Here is a 6,000-nt window from a genome sequence, read left to right on the forward strand (position 1 = left end):
GTCTACTAGAAATCAAATATAAGAGTAAGCCATTCATACCTCTGTTGTTAGTTATATCTACTGATGAACCAGTATTTAAATCTAACTTGGTTGCTATGGCCATGGGAGTTGTTGCAGTTGAACTATCTTGCATTCCAAATCTTTTGAGCAAATTCCTGGTGTATTTGGATTGATTTATGAACATTCTTTCTTCAGTCTATTTTACTTGTAAACCCAGAAAATAATTCAATTCTCTCATCATTACTCATTTGGTACATTGACTGCATTATCTTTGCAAACCTTTTGCAGAGTTTATCATTAGTAGATCCAAAAATGATATCATCAACTTTTATCTGTACTAATAACAAGTCTTTACCATGATATTTATAAAACAAGGTTTTATCAATTGCACCTCTTATGAAACCACTTTCTAACAGAAATAGAGCAAGTGTTTCATACCATACCCTTGGAGCTTGTTTTAGTCCATAGAGTGCTTTATCGAGTAAGTAAACATGATCTGGATATTTTGGATCAATGAACCCTGGAGGTTGTTCAACATAAACTTTCTCTTCGAGTTCTCCATTCATAAAAGCACTTTTTACATCCATTTGGAATAGTTTAAACTTTATGTGAGCAGCATAGGCTAGAAAAATTCTAATTGCCTTAAGTATTGCAACTGGAGCAAATGCCTCATCATAATCAATGCCTTCTTGCTGAGAGTAACCCTTTGCAACCAGTATTGCTTTATTTCTTGTAATGATGCCCTCACTATCAGTTTTGTTTCTGAACACCCACTTTGTACCAATAATTGATATGTTCTTTGGTCTTGGAACAAGAGTCCAGACTTTGTTCCTTTCAAATTTATTGAGCTCCTCTTGCATTGTTGTGACACCAGTCAGCATCCTGAAGATCTTCTTCCACTTTCTTTGGTTCAGTTTGAGATAGAAAAGAATGGTAGAGACATTCATTTTAAGTGGCTTTTTTGGTCATTACACCAATATCAGGATTGCCAATGATCAAGTCAGGTGTGTATGACTTAGACCATTTTCTTGCAGATGGAAGTTGACTCCTTGAAGTAGAACCTCCCCCTTGATCCATGAACTCTCTTGAATCTCTTTGATTAGTACAACTGTCACCTCCTGATTATCCCCCTAAATCAGTATTTCCAGTGCTATCAGTACCTGATCCGTCAGAACTTGAGGAATTTGTGTCTGATGTATTATTTACTGATGTCTCTTGAGTTGAATCACTTGTAGAAGACTCTTGATGTAAAGTATGTTGCTCCCCCTCAACATATGATTCAGCATTTTTATAATTTCCACAATCATATGGATCACCAAAGTTTAGAGTGATATCAGGATTTACTGTTTCAGGATTTGTCAGAATACCAGGATTTAACTATTCAGCATATGGTACTTCATTTTCAAATCTCAACTCATCATGGTCATCTGCATCTTCTAGACTTGTGATCTTCTTGTCATCGAAAGATATATGTATAGACTTCATGACTGTCCTTGTTCTCAAATTGTAGACTCTGAAGGCTTTTGTAGACAATGGATATCCCATAAAAATGTTTTTATCACCTTTCACATCAAATTTGGTAGCTGTTCTAGATAAGTTTTGAGAACAAAACATTTACAACCAAAAATGTGAAAGTATTTCAAATTTGGATTTTTTCCCTTTACCATCTCAAATGGTGTTTTACCATGCCTGTTGATCAATGTGCATTTTGTGTGAAGCAAGTAGTTTGCACAGCCTCGGCCCAGAAGTAGGTAGGCAGTTTTGCTTCCTCTATCATGGTTCTTGTAGTTTCTAAGAGAGTTCTATTCTTTCTTTAAACAACTCCATTTTGTTGTGGAGTTCCAGGGGCAGAGAATTCTTATTTTATTCCCTTGTACTTGCAGAACTCTTCCATAGAACTATTCTTGAATTAAGTTCCATTATCACTTTTAATGATCTTCACTTTGTATGTTAATCCTTTTTCCAGTTCTCTCACATGATCAAGAAGAATGGATAGATTTTCATCCTTAGTGTGCAAAAATTATACCTATGTGTATCTTATATATTCATCAACAATTACAAGTGTATACCTCTTCTTGGAAATCGACATAATATTTACTGGACCAAAGAGATCAATATGAATCAGATGATATGGTTCAAGAATGGAGAATTCAGTTTTACCCTTTGTTAGGTAATGAATCACACACAGAAGGGGGGGGGGGTGAATGTGTTTTTTTAATTTTAGGCTTTTCTTGAAAGTTAATGGTTGAAAAAAGTAAATTAAATCTTGGATAGAAAAGTGTTCATGTAGAATTTAAACTTGCAGAAAATAAAGAACACAAATATTTAAAACTCACTTAATTTTTATATTAAAAATTAAGCCTGTTTTGCTACAAAATTTCTAAGCTCTTTGATGTTAAAGAGCTCAGCTTCTTCTTGAGAGTGATACAAGAGATTTGATCTAAATTGTTACATCTAACTAGAGGACCAGTGTTAACTTTATAATTCTGTTAACTGTTGGTTTACACAGTGGATAATAAACATGCAATTAGCTTTTCTAAACTATCACTTGTCATTTCTATTTATAGAAAAGCAAATCTTCCATTTCTGGCTTAGCATATCTTTAGCATCCCGTGTTTACATTAATCTTCCTCTGTCAGTTAATCTTTGCCATTGATCTTGCACACTCTTCAAGCTACTTTTTGTAGACTTGTCAATCCAGCTGTTGGATTATTTGTTGATTGTTTATCTTGGATATCTGTACTTTGAGACTATACTTCGAGATCTCCAGTTTGAATTAATAGAACACTTGACATCTCGATAAGTACATAGGCTTATCGAGATCTCTAGCACTCCATATTGAGTTTGACTTGTAGAGGTCTTCAGCTTGTCGAGATCTCTTGTCTTCATATCTTCACTTTGAATTATCGATAACTCTGAGTTCTCTAATGAAGGAATGACTTGACGATATATCCAATCTCCAGTTCTTTAAATTAGCTTGTCGATATCTTCTTCAGTTCTCGAGTAGCTTTCCTGACTTCTCCACTCCTGGTGGATATTGCTCATCCATCGAGTAGATATATAGTTCATCCGTCGAGTAAATATTGCTCATCCATCGAGTAGATATTGCTTATCCATCGAGTAGATATTTATCATCTGTCAAGTAGATATTGCTCATCCATCGAGTAGATATTGCTTATCCGTCGGTGCTCTCTAGAGTTCTCGAATGACTTCTCTATAACATTAAATTTATGACTTGTAGAGATCTTGACTTATAATATTTTTCTCCAAACAGATTTATTCAACTCCAAGCTTTTTTAAAATTCTTCTGAGGCATGATCTTCTTGATCTTCTTCCAGATGGAATCCTTAGGCTTGATACTGTTTTAGGAAAAAGACTCCAGTCTGCTCCTTTGTATTTTTACAGACTTTAATTGTTACAAGTACAAAATGCAGATTTAGATAGCCATACAACTTACTTAAGGCTGACCCCAAGCTTAACAGATTACTGAAAATAACTGTTCATTAATCTTCTACTTAGATCAGATGTCCATTTGATTTGCTTCATACTATGATCAAAGATGCTAATGACATTGTTAGCTCCAATAATCTTTGACATCATATATTATATATTACAATCTCCCCCAACTTGTTCATTATGAAATTATGCACAAGTTCTGATTGATGATTTCAAAACTTTAACTAAATACAGAAACCAATCTTCCTATCTGGTCTTCTTTTTTTGAGTTGCATTTAGATTTATTCTTCTCTCCCTTATCTGGCAACATCCATTAGCTGTTTTGGCAGGAATTTAGATATATTATCCCCCTTTTTGACATTTATCTCCAGGGAGAAAGATCTAGCTAGATGCACATTGTTCAAGCTGTTGTCATTGTCCATTGGGAACACTGTCTGCAGCTTCAAGCTTCAGTGAGATTTATGGTGATGAGTTTATCAAATAGAATAGAAGTTTCACTTAGATCTGCAGAAAAAATCTGACAGTGATAAAAGTCCTAAGCTCTCTGTTCTTTTGAATAAGTAGTCTCACTACTTCTCACTGCACTAGTCTCATGACTTTTGAGAGTCAGAGTTCCCTCACATGGATTACTAAATCCATACACTCATCTACCTCTCCTTTTTCCAGGAAGGATGCTACCTCTCTTATTCTCTGTTTTTCTCTCAATCTTTTCTTTTATTCTCACATGAAAGGGTCAATTGTGTTTGACTAACAGAAATAAGAGGGGGCTGAGAAGAGTTTTCTGTGACCATATGATTAGGGGTAATCCATATAGGTCTAATCGTACTCATTTCATCAGAAAAGAGAATATTAGCTTGAAGGTGTGAGGTGAATGAATCATTAAGAACACTTGTGACTAGGGTCACAATTTGACTCACAGATTACTATGTGGTTTTGATAGTGTGCTGTTCTTGACCTATAGTGGGAACCTCCAACTGAATTGGAGGGGATTTGACTAGGTTACTATCATGTACACCAGCCTCAAAACCTTGTATGTCTTGCAACACACTGATACATAAATGTGCTATACTTGCCCTTCCCATGATATTGTCATAGGCAATTGTACTTTTTGCTTTGACTGCTAAGGTAGCTTGTGCTAGAGTGATGAGGGGAGTTGTTCCTTTTTGAGGAACCTCCAATTGAATTAGAGAGGATTTAGATAGCTCCCCCACAGGAGTACTACCCTGAAACCTTTCAGTCTGTGAAGACTGTTTTGCACATGAATGTGCATTAGGAATACTCATGAGATATTCAGTAAAAACTGATAAATTTTCCATGTTTGTGGTGGTTTTTCTTCTCAATCAACAAAACACTCTGAAGAATATTATGAAATTGTTGTCCTTTTGTAAAACAGGTTTCTTTTGAGAGTCACCTGAGTGGGATTGTGTTTGAGTTTGTGTTTGAGTTGTTGTATCTGGGAGAACTGCAGTTTGGTTTATAGATGTTTTAGCTGCATTTTAACACAAATACCTGTTGATTGAAAATTTGAATTTCCTTTTGTTGTCTGAGTGGATTGTGTTGAACCTGTAATGCATTGAACATATTTATCTGTTTTGATTAGGCATACGCATTGAGACATACAGTTGCAAGCATTATGACAGGAAAACTAATAACCAATTAATTTGTAAACACAAGGCAATCATGATATTAAACAATCAAGCAATAAAAACAAATTGATAGAGAAGAAGAATATTTTCATTAATATTAACCATAGAGTACATTAAGATTCAGATTACATCAAGTAAATCCTAACCCTAACTACTCTAACTTAGGCTTCTTCTTCTCAGCCTCCAACCTCCTTGCCCTGCGCTGGTAAGCTCTGGACATGGAGTGTGCAAGAGAGATGATCCTCTCCTGCAACTCCAAAGCAGCAAGGCATTTCTGCTCAGCTACCCTTGCACGTCTCTCCTGCTCGAGAGAGACTTCCATCTCAAAGAAAAGAATTCTGAGTTGATCATCCCATGAGAGTTCGTCAAAGATCTCTCGTGGAATATCAAAGGGGCTGCAAACAACCCCCCTGAGATGGACACGTAGTCCGAAGGGATCAAAGTAAATTTGCTCTTCATCTAGATGATGGAAAGGCTGGTAAGCTCCATGAATAAGTCTGTAGAAGACTGGGATATCCATTTGAGTGAGAGAGAGAGATGAACAGGAGGTGAGTTTGAAATTAGATATTTGTTGAGAATAAGAGTAGTGATGAATGATAAAGGGTGAAGCGTTTTAATTTATAGAGGGAGTAAAGATAGAAACCAAGAGACTCTTGAGTTGACCGGATAATAAGAGTAATAATCACATAAACATATTTGATAGTTAGAAATAACTAGTTACTATTCCCCATGCAAGTACTCAAGAATCTTAGTTCACTATTTAGAATAACTATTCCCCATGCAAATAAACAAGTACTCCCTACAAAAAAGTAACTCCTCCTATCAGCATATAGTCAAATAATTTAACCATTATCAGCTTTCTCAAAACATCAGATATAAAGTACTAGTCTAATTACAT

This window comes from Apium graveolens, chromosome 3, assembly GCF_009905375.1.
Source record: "Apium graveolens cultivar Ventura chromosome 3, ASM990537v1, whole genome shotgun sequence".
Classification (NCBI taxonomy): domain Eukaryota; kingdom Viridiplantae; phylum Streptophyta; class Magnoliopsida; order Apiales; family Apiaceae; genus Apium; species Apium graveolens.